Source organism: Lissotriton vulgaris, chromosome 1_2, assembly GCF_964263255.1.
Source record: "Lissotriton vulgaris chromosome 1_2, aLisVul1.2, whole genome shotgun sequence".
NCBI classification, from domain to species: domain Eukaryota; kingdom Metazoa; phylum Chordata; class Amphibia; order Caudata; family Salamandridae; genus Lissotriton; species Lissotriton vulgaris.
This window is the reverse complement of record NC_141686.1, coordinates 356,454,692-356,466,721: the sequence shown is the minus strand read 5'-3', so window position 1 is coordinate 356,466,721 and position 12,030 is coordinate 356,454,692. Positions and strand designations below refer to the sequence as shown.

Here is a 12,030-nt window from a genome sequence, read left to right as displayed (position 1 = left end):
TCCAGATTCTAGCAGGTCACTGTTTTGGCACCCTAAGGAACCTCAAACCAATATTAGGACACTTTTCCTGGCAATCCTGCCAACTGATTGTACAGTGCCTTGTCATTTTGCTCCTGGACTATTGTAAATATCTCTATTTGGGCTCAAAGAAATCTGTTCTGAACGGATTCAGCTCTGCTTCCCAACTTTTGAACTATTGGAAAGCTTTCAAAGCTCTATCCATCTCACACAAAATCCTATGCAAGCAAGGAGAACCCAGCCTAGCTGCCTGGATGCAATTTTACAAGCCCCGCAGAACACTACGCTCCGCCAATCTAAACCTGGCCCACATCACTCGTCACAGCAGAGCCAGAACGGGAGGTTCCTCCTTCCATGTCTTAGCTCCGACCCGATGGAACTCTATGCCTCCTAACCGTAGAAAGAGTCAATATCACTTACTGATCCAGAAACAGTGGAAGACCCGGCTCTTTTGCCGCTGTGTTTCATAGGATCCATTTATGTCCCTTGCTGATATTGTCTGGCGCCTGGAACCTCACCTTCCCCTCAAGGCAGGCAGTCTCCAGGTGTTGTGCTAACACCCCTGCAGCAAGTGCTACTATCAGCCGCAGGAATAAGATATAGTGCACACCAATACCCAGCCCAGTAAAGTCCTGAAACAGACCGAAAAAGGAGCATATACCTACAGGTTCTGTTTGTACCTCATTAGTAGCTACCTGTGCACATCCTCCGTTTGTATGTCCCTGGCGAGCCTCTTTATTGACGCTTGGGATCCTGGTACTGCCAAGCATGGCCGTTTGTCTGTCAGATCATTACCTGATGTCTGCTGTGTGCATCGAGTCACTCCTCTGCTTTAGCTGTGAGTGAACTCTGTGGAGCGAGTACGCAGACACAAGGGAGTATGGAAGGCGATGAACAGGGAGTAAGGTGAAGCTGATTTCAAGAAATGCCCAAAGGTGTAAATTCTGCACTCCCCCTCAAGCAACAGACATCTTGTCCCATTCTGCCAACGCTCCACCGACCCACAGAGTAGCATGCTGGCACCAAACGGAAAACATTAAGCCAGATGCCATGGTAAGGTAGAAAAAGACAAAAAGCAGACGCATTTGCAGAAGAGATATTGCAGGTATATTACAGGTTGCGATGGAATCTCTATAATCAATGCTGCAATCTTCCCACAAATGCTTGAACCAACCCCAGGAAACTGGCAAAGATAACTTAACAAACAGAAAAGTAAAGACAGGAGTTGGAACTTCAGCTGCTCCAGTGTGAACAGGAAAGTATTGTCAAGAAGAGAGTGAATGGAGCTTCATTTCTTATATACTTCCTGGAGCGTTACCTTTATTATATACTTCCTGAGAGTTTTGTTTGTGATACCGTTCTTGAAAGGGTTACCGTTGTTATACTTTTCCTGAAACTGAAGTGACAGCAGCAGATCCTGATCCATCTCTTTTTCCACAATCCCTTCTTGTTTAAATAAAATCTTGGCCATGTGCTTCTTCCGAACGCTGTACCTCTAGCGAGTGGGCGCTCCATGTGTGCTCTTTCTGTACTAAGTTACTCTGTGAACACTGGAAAATCACCTCCTTTTCTGAAGTAAGTAAGAGTGACATGTTCAATGAAAGATTTAGTTAAATATCTGTGTATGGTGAAATAGCCCTTGGTAACCTTCATAAATGGTAAAGAAGAGATATCTTTTACAACTAGTTAAATATTGTGTATTCACATTCTCTTACATTTCCATTTAATGATTTTAAATCTCTTTACATCCAATAGGAAACCTGCCTTGAATGCACAAAGGATCGTGAAGAATGACAGTAATCGTGCAATTCTGAAAAAAGTGGTTGGACAAAATAAGCTCCAATATTCAGGAAAAGATCTGCACAGTCAGAGACTGAGGACCCTGAACATAAACTGATAGATCCTGGAAGAAGCAGTCCATAGCATATCAGTGGATGCACGCAACAGGACTAAGAAATGACCTCTAGAAAATTAAGGCAACAACACTGACAAACCACCTCCTGTAGAAACAGGCCTGCACCACCAGCTTTGATCATGTGTTTGGTATGAGGTAGATACAGCATTGCTCTGCTTCCTGTAATGATGGCAGACCACCATTCAGCGTGCTAAGTGTATTATAAACTCTTTCTGGCCAAACCAAATGAGCACGAGAAAAACACAAGGGAGTGGAGCCAGACAACTGAAGGGTAAAGGAAAGAGAGGGTCCTTGATCTACAACAGACTGTGCTAATTTGCATCGACCAGAAGGAAGACTAATCTTTACCCGTAACACACAAAACTATTATGCAATCTAAAGACATACCCACCTACAAAGAAGCTTTACTTGCCAAGATAATAATATATGTAGCTGAATCTTCTATTTCATTGTGAAATCTGAAATAAACCATCCCAAAATACCACACACACACCGGGAATGTGAGAATAACACAAGTGCTTCATCAACCATGTTAGCTCCTCAGGAAACACAGTCATGGGATGCAGACAATTATAAACCCGACCCACAGACACTAACCAAGAAAGAAAAATCATTCCCATGCAGCAAGAGCTTTAGTTTGTCATCGCTACTAAGGAACCATCAGCAAACACACACAGGAGAAGCAATGTGCAATTGCAATGAATGTATGAAGAACTTTAGTCAGTTAACACACCTAAAAGATAATCAGCGAACCCACACAGGGGAAAAATCATACCATTGCAATGAATGTGTGAAGAGCTTCAGTCGGTCATCAGACCTCCAAGTACATAAACGAATACACACAGGGGAAAAACCATTTCAGTGCATTGAATGTATGAAGAGCTTTAGTCAGTTATCACATCTCCAATCACATCAGCGAACACACACTGGGGAAAAGCCATTCCAGTGCAGTGAATGTGTAAAGAGCTTCATTCGGTTATCACATCTCCAATCACATCAGCGAACACACACAGGGGAAAAACCATTCCAGTGCAATGAATGTGGAAGTAGTTTTAGTCTATCCTCAACTCTCAGGAGTCATCAGCGAACACACACAGGGGAAAAGCCATTCCAGTGCAATGTATGTGGAAGTAGTTTTAGTAATTCCTCACATCTGAGGAGACATCAGCGAACACACACAGGGGAAAAACCATTCCAGTGCAGTGAATGTGTAAAGAGCTTCAGTCTGTTATCACATCTCCAATCACATCAACGAACACATACTGGGGAAAAACCATTCCAGTGCAATGAATGTGGAAGTAGTTTTAGTCAATCCTCAAATCTCAGGAGTCATCAGCGAACACACACAGGGGAAAAACCATTCCAGTGCAATGAATGTGGAAGTAGTTTTAGTGATTCCTCACATCTGAGGAGACATCAGCGAACACACACAGGGGAAAAACCATTCCAGTGCAATGAATGTGTAAAGAACTTTAGTCAGTTATCAACTCTCCAATCACATCAGCGAACACATACTGGGGAAAAACCATACCATTGCAATGAATGTGGAAGTAGTTTTAGTCAATCCTCAAATCTCAGGAGTCATCAGCGAACACACACTCGGGAAAAGCCATTCCAGTGCAGTGAATGTGGGAGTAGTTTTAGTCAATCCTCAAAACTCAGGAGTCATCAGCGAACACACACTCGGGAAAAGCCATTCCAGTGCAGTGAATGTGTAAAGAGCTTCATTCGGTTATCACATCTCCAATGACATCAGCGAACACATACTGGGGAAAAACCATACCATTGCAATGAATGTGGGAGTAGTTTTAGTCAATCCTCAAAACTCAGGAGTCATCAGCGAACACACACTCAGGAAAAGCCATTCCAGTGCAGTGAATGTGTAAAGAGCTTCATTCGGTTATCACATCTCCAATGACATCAGCGAACACATACTGGGGAAAAACCATTCCAGTGCAATGAATGTGGAAGTAGTTTTAGTGATTCCTCACATCTGAGGAGACATCAGCGAACACACACTCGGGAAAAGCCATTCCAGTGCAGTGAATGTGTAAAGAGCTTCATTCGGTTATCACATCTCCAATGACATCAGCGAACACACACTGGGGAAAAGCCATACCATTGCAATGAATGTGGGAGTAGTTTTAGTCAATCCTCAAAACTCAGGAGTCATCAGCGAACACACACTCGGGAAAAGCCATTCCAGTGCAGTGAATGTGTAAAGAGCTTCATTCGGTTATCACATCTCCAATGACATCAGCGAACACATACTGGGGAAAAACCATACCATTGCAATGAATGTGGAAGTAGTTTTAGTGATTCCTCAACTCTCAGGAGTCATCAGCGAACACACACAGGGGAAAAACCATTCCAGTGCAGTGAATGTATGAAGAAATTCAGTCAGTCAGTCAGTCAGTAAATCTTTATTTCGAAGAATAAAAATTCCTCATAAAAGCACATTACATAAAATTTCATTAGATTTCATTACATTTCATTCCTGAACTTTACATGTTAAAAACAGCGATAGAGAAGAGAGGATATGATTCGCGGGGCACATATAATTTTACAACACTAATTCATTTCTTGTATTCCTCAATCTTACTGCTACTTTTAAAAAGCTTAAAATGGCACATAGGGTGTGGGGATCAGTGGCTTTCTGTAAAAACAACAATGCAGTTCTTGCTTGGCGGAATTTCTGCTTCTTTAAAATGTCTACCAAAAACAATCGTCTGGGGTTGCTATAAAATGAACATAAAAGTACAAAATGAAGGGTGTCCTGCGGAGACCTATTGTCGCAGCCGCAGGCACCCTTCTGCTCAATTGATACAGTAAAACCAGCAGGGTAAGCTAAAATATTTGGTAACCAATTGAGCCTAAAACGGCACATTAAAAACCAATCATTTTGGCTATACATAAGAAACAGAAATGATTCCATTCCCCCTCCATTTCTTACAAGGTCATAGGCTGCTCGTGATTTCTTTGCCAGGCCACAACTTCTTCTGTCAGCAACATATTTTTCTAAAAGCAATTTTTTTACCTTCATTTTACAACTATTTACAATCAAGGAGGGGTCATTAAAAATCTGTCCCTGGTCAATACTTGTCAAAGAATCTTTCACATATTTCAACCAAGGGATTTGTAGGGCCTTGTCTCTTTGTAAGCAGTCTGTAATTATTTCCCTGGTCAGAGCTGCCTCCGGATTAGTCCAAGCTCTCATCCATGCCATAATTGGCCTTAGTTTAACAATGTCAGAGATATATGGCATCCCCAATTCATCATGGGCAATTTCCGCAAGGATGGCTTGCGGAACTTTTAAGATTCTCCGAAAAAATGTATCTTCATGCTGTTGAAGTTGCTTACAGTCCCTAAAGCCCCATATCTCAGCACCATATAGGGCCTTAGCTGTACTGATTGAGGCATATAGTGCCATTATCTGTTCTGGGCACCAACGTCCCAATCTACGGGCAAAGCTCAAAATCGCCCCATTTGAGGACACAAGCTTGGTGCAATGGGCCTCGAGCAGGTGATTAAATAGCATGTCCCCATCCATTAGCAGCCCTAAGTAGGGGAAGGTCTTTACTTTGCCCAGAGTCTGTGGCCCAATTTTGAACACGGTCTTGTTAGTAGGTTTTTTACCGGCCACCATGACAAAGGATTTTGTTAGGTTGACAGACAAGTCCAAGTCCCCCATGAACTTAACGAATCCGTCCACCAGGAGTTGCAAAGCCCTTGGGGTCCTGGCCAGCAGGACCACGTCATCCGTGTACAATAGTACTGGGACATGACGCGGTCCTACTTTGGGGGAATCAACTTCTAGGGTGGAGAGGGCACTCTCTAGGGCATTAATGTAAAGGGAGAAAAGAAAAGGGGCTAATATGCACCCTTGTCTTACTCCCCCTGAACATAGAAATTGATCAGTTCGCCTCCCCTCTGGGCTGAAACGGACCTTAGCCGTGGTGTTCCAGTGCGGCTCTTTCAGGATATTAATCAGCCCCTCTTGTATACCTCAATTATGCATCATGATCCATAGTTTAGACCTATTGACATTGTCAAAGGCCGCGGCTAGGTCCATGAATGCCATATAGACCCTGCCCCTGCCTGCTTTCGTGTACTTAGTTGTCAAGAGATACAAATTTAGACACTGGTCACTTGTCGATCTATCCTCCCTAAACCCGTATTGTACTTCTGCCAATATATGATGTTCCGCCGTCCACTCCATAAGCCTATTCAGAATCACTCGCCCCATAATTTTAGCAGAAACATCTATGAGCGAGATCGGTCTATAGCACTTTGGGTCATCCCTGGACCCTTTTTTAAATATGGGTACAATCGGACCAGGAGCGTGGTAGGCCAGATTTGATAGCGGCATTTAGCACCCTTGTTAAAATTGGTGCCCATAGATCTATATTACTTCTATATAGATCCGGTGGGGTACCATCCGGACCAGGGGCTTTGTTTGGGGTTAATCCACTAATTGCATTTATTATCTCACCTAGCGAGAGGGTTATTTTATCACTCCGAGTACCCTGCCACTCGCCCTCCTGAATTGCTAGGTGTGATTTGTTGTATAACCCTTGAAAGTGGTTGGCCCATTCCTCTGGGAGGATGTTATTACTAATCACCGGGGCAGAATTCTCATTAAAACAGGGTCGATTTACAATTTTCCAGAATTCTGCAAAATCCCTGTTTTCTCCCGCCTCTCTAAGGTCTGCCGACACTTCTGCTTGAAGCAGCTTCTTCCGCTCTTTTACCTTGGTTCTGTATTTTAATCTACAAGTGGCCACGTCTGTCTTATTCCTTGATTTAACTTTAAGACAGGCTTTTAGATCCCTTAATGCTTTGGAGCAGCTCTCATCGAACCAGCGTGGGTTCTTCTGCTCTTTCCTCAGGCCTTTGACTTCCAGCATTTTGTTCACTATGCTTGTAAGGGTTACAAAGGATTCCGTTAATTCTGGACCATCTTTTAGGGGGTCCAGACAGTCTCCTATCTCTTTTCTTCCATTTTGGACAAGAGATTTATAAAACTCTTGAGAGTCTACCCTTGCCCACTTAAGTCGCCTTCCCTGGTCTGTCGTTTGGAGGCTAATTTCCCCCCCCTTTGGGTTTGCCCACCCCACAGGTGTGTCTTATTTCCAGAACGAGAGGGTTATGGTCACTAAAGGGGCTCCATTTAGTTTTAGCCCTCACGATTCTATTTTTGGCAAAGGAGGATATTAGTATGTAGTCTATTATGGTAGAACTCCCTCTGCCTTTGAAGGTTGGTACGTATGTCCCCTCTACCTCTGGGTTTATTAGGTCCATCGTATGTGCTAATGAATGGGCTTCTATCATTACATTTAATTGTGTGCCCTCCTGATTATGTTCTCAGTGAGGCCCTTCATTAAAGGGGCGAGCGTCCCAATATGGATAGTACTGAAGCAAAACTGGCCAAAGGTGACAATTAAAGTCACCCAGTACTATCGTCATTGGAACCCCCCCCCCCCCCTTCTTTAGCTCAGCCTCATGTGTAAGTTTTTAATCTAATTCACTGAGAGCGCCATTCTTTCCATCTATGGGCCCCGGATTATAAAAATTGAAAAACTGCACCCTCAACTCTCTACTCTGGAATATAGCGGATTGCAAGGTAAATGATGTCCAAGATGGTACAGTCCATTTGCCTTCTAATGTTAGATCAACATAGAGCGCCAACCCTCCTCTTGCTCTTCCCGGCCTGTCTATTTGTGCGGGCACAAAAAAGCACTTATATCCCTCTATTTGGTATGGAACGGCACTGACTGCCCATGTCTCCTGAAATGCCAGGATATGAAAGCCCCGGATCTCATTCCTCCATTCAGGGTTATCAAATTTACCTGCTAACCCCGCTACATTCCATGTCCGTATATTCACTTTTCGTGTCTGAACTTCACCACTATTCGCAATCCCTATGATATGATTTGGATCAATTATTGTTTCCTTGCCAGCCCTCCCTATTTCTATTGCTTCAGAGTTTGGGGTTTCTGCCATGTTTAGGGTGGCTTCATTTTCCTCCACCCCCTCCCCTCTTGCCAGTGTTACAATCGTTTCTCCCTTAACCTTCTCTACTTCCCTCAGTCATTCATTTTCATCCATGTATTGTAAGGGGCTGTATCTATTTGTCCATTGGGGACCTCCCTGGTATGCTATATTTTGCATGCCGTACTCCATGGGCCTAGGGTCGTATCCCTCTATGAATCTATTTCTCCCCATGAAGTGAAAGTTTGGTTGGCGTGTCATCAATTTCCTAGGGTAAAAATATGCTAAAGGCATGGTCCTTATAGTGCTAGTGGTGTTTCTATTATCATTGGTTAATATATACTCCACAAGATTCGGGTCCCTGAAGTTGGCGATGACACAGTTCCCCTCTATTTCTTTCTTTCTGGTTCCTACCCACTGTGCTCTCCTTAAATTTAGAATCTCCCCCTCTTCCTCCCTTTAAGGGTCTATGAATATTTAACCAGGTTGAGATCTTTTGTTTTAATTCTGTGAAAGTTTCTCTCTGCCCTCGTCCTAGCTCTGGGACCCCTGGAAAAATAACGACAAAAGGGCTTGCTTCCGGGGGAAGATTTACACATGAGAGTGGGCCTTGTGCTCTAGTATTGTGCTCAGTGAAATGGTGTTGATTTTTTGCCTGATATGAGGTGCCAATGTTGTCTGTCTGCCTTGGCCCTCCCCCGCCCTGTCTTTGAGTGTTATTTCTATTCGAGTTTTCATGTGTCTTAACACTCCCACCCCGTTCTGCTATTGCCCCATCAGTCGCAACATGCACCTGAGCAATGGTGCATTGATCGTGGCTAACACAGCTATTGGATGGTGCTGGTCATTGGGCTGGAATAGTATTTGTTAAAGCCCCTTTACCATTTTGTGTTGTTATTGGGGCTTCCCTTGCCTTGCCCTGTCTTTGCAATTCGCTAGCTATTTTATCTATCTTACTTACTAGTGGTTTGACTAAACTAGTTATAAATGTCTCCAGATGCTTTTGTAGCTCTAAAATTATAGGGTCAAGCCACCTTGGAGGAAGTGGGGCGGCTTTAGATTCTATTATTAGGACTTCCTCCTCTATATCTTTCGATTTATTGCATTTGTTATTCTTTTTCTTAGCCCTTGTTTGTCTGATTTTGTGTTGACGTTTTTTGGAAGGTGGTTTAAGTGTTATGCTTGTATCTATATTTGTAGGTGCTTGGTCCTCCGCTACTATTTGTGCACATGGGATAGTGTCTAGCGAGTTTTCACGGGTCCCTTCAGGTGATCTATCACCTTGGATTGCATCCTCAGTTTGAGTTGGTGTAAGTGGCAGGGAAGTTAAAGTCATTGATATACGTCTCTCCGCACGCTCAATATCCCCAGCGACCTTTCGTAGCATTAGGTCAATGACCGTTGGAGTGGCTTTATGGATGGGTGTTTCACCAGGGCCTAGGTCGGGATTTTTTGGTTTAAGAGGTGTTCCAGCTTTACTCTTCGCCGAGCGAGTTTTGGGTTTCGTCGCCATAGTTTTACAAGTAGCTATATTAATAATTCAAGCCCTCTTGCTATCTAGCGTTGCACAGTTCGATGCAGGGTAATTAGAACCAGAGCAATGTTCTGTCCGTGTTCCCAGAATGCAATTATTACAATTCCATATCCAGTCTGTTACAGTACCTTTCAGCAAGACCACGGGGGGTGGCCCGTTCCGTCCCCAGACGGCCACAGACGGCCCGCCCTATGCCCGGGCTCAGCCCGGCATGTCCCGCGACGCGGGAGGAAGGGCTTGCACAAGTACGCCTCCTGGCGGAAGCCCCAGCTGGCAGGCGGCGTGAAGCAAGGTACGCTAGGGATTGTAGTGTCTCCTGCTCAGCCCCTCTCGGCGGCCGCGAGGGGTTTGCGGCGGCGGGGGCAGGCAGGGAGGGCTGGAGTCCTGGAGACACAGCAACGAGATGATGGTAAGCCCCCGAAGGTGGTTAAAGTGATCTCCGCTCTGCCGAAGGAAGGGCTTGCACAAGTACGCCTCCCGGCGGAAGCCCCAGCTGGCAGGCGGCGCCCCCGTGAAGCAAGGAACGCTGGGGATTGTAGTGTCTCCTGGCCAAGTCCCTGGAGTCAGCAAAGCAGAGCTCACCCTTTTATGTAGTAGAACTCAACACTTTAAATCCAGCTCATACCATGGCACCATCCTCATTAAAACAAGTCTCTGGGCGACCTTCCCCCTTGCCACTGCCGCACTTCACTGCCCCACTGTTCGACAACAAGCAGCAACAAGCTACAACGAGGCACTGCTGTGGTGCTAAGGCTTACCTCCCAGCCTGTCTGCTAGTGGTGCGCACAAGGGAACCACCCGCACCTCCTTACAGCTGCCGCCGTCCTGAAACAACGCGGCGCAATGCGGGACAGGCAGCGAATGTCAGGCAACGAATGCTGGAGTCAAACAGCATTCAAACACTGGAACAGCAGCCGTCAACAGGAGGCAGCCATCGGCCAACAGGTAGGAGGTGGTGCGGCGGTGTGGCAGCCCGATGTCTTTGATGCCAGTGCTTGGGACCAGCCCCCCGACAATGACTCGGCAAAGTTGGAAGGTCCGGGGCAGGTCAGGTTCCACCGGACCGGGTTCGGGTCAGCTCACTCATTTTCATTTTTGGAGCACAGAGCTGCAGCTGCACCTGCGGCTTCCAGCGCGGCTAATGATAGTTGTAGTCATTTACAATGTCCTCTGCTCAGCTCCTATGTTGCCGTAGTCCTTTGTTTGTGTCTTCACACCAAACGTTGTCCGCTTGCCAATCCTCCACACACAGGGGAAAAACCATTCCAGTGCAGTGAATGTATGAAGAAATTCAGTCAGTTATCAACCCTCCGGAACCACCAGCGAACACACACGGGAAAAACCATACCATTGCACTGAATGTGTGAAGAGCTTCAGTGGGTTGGCAACCCTCCGGAGCCACCAGCGAACACACACAGGGGAAAAACCCTCACTACCCAGCCAATGAGGAACAGCAACAAGACTGCTCTTCAGCACACCCATCCATATACATAACAAACTCCAGGGGCTTGCTCCAGGGTCAAACTCACTTTACTTTCATGTTAACAGCAACATGTTCTAAACTGGAGAATATATATTTAGGAACAAAGGGTTTATACTTCCATTAGTGGCATTATACATTTGAAACCCAATACTTTATAGATCTGTATTAAATTATACATAACCAAACACCACCCATGTATGGACATCCAAGAGCCTTTAAAAACCACACTACAGAGGTGTGTACCAGGATTTACTTTAACATTAACATGAACTAAATTATGATACAGCAAAAACAATCATGATGCTATGAAATGTACACAATGATGGCTAGATGTTACATGTTAAAAAGCTGGGAGTCTAGTGCAGGTGGTATCAGAGGGGGCTATTCTCACCAGTGTGCCTTCTCTCAGAGTGAGAAGCGGTTCTTTGCTTGAGGTGGTTCTACCTCTCCTTCTGTGTTAATGAAGAGAGAAGTGCTACCAATAATACTGAGATCTGGGATTCTCGGCTGTTTTGGGAACTTAATTCAGTCTTTTTCACCCAATCAATACCTGATTTATTTAGGAAAGCTAAAATATGTCTGTATCTTGGCAGTCCTCTTGTTAATAATCCATAAAAATACCACAGGGATTTAAACATGAATTTGGCAAATACACATTTTTATTTTTTTACGGTTCTTATATAGCACTGCTTTATCTAATAATGTCTGATGGGTTTTCTTCGAGCCCTTTCTTCATCGGAAGAAGTTTTCCATCGACAGACTCAATGGGATTTCCGATGAAAGGCTGACAACCTGTCCAACTCTAAACAAGGCTGGTGGGTGGGCCTTTGGTTTGGCTGGTGTAACGCTTTGTTGCATTTTTGATAGAGTGCCCTAAATCCAACCCGCCTTTCTTTAGTGATTTTTCTATGTTAAGTTACATTTGAAGAATGTCCCGCTCATTTATAGTTTGACAGGGGTCCATGGGCTGCCAGAGGAACAGGCGTAACAACTTCCACTACCCCATTGGTCTACCGTCCACCATATTTAGCGATCTCCACCAACCTGGCTATCCCTGTGTCTTCAGAGGAGCAACAGGAGCTCCTCTAA

General features: G+C 44.9%; 1 pseudogene; it reads left to right on the top strand.

Moving 5' to 3' along the window:
- Window positions 1-2,462: 2,462 nt before the first annotated feature.
- LOC147736820 (uncharacterized) lies at window positions 2,463-11,265 on the top strand (annotated as a pseudogene).
- The last annotated feature ends 765 nt before the right edge of the window (window positions 11,266-12,030 follow it).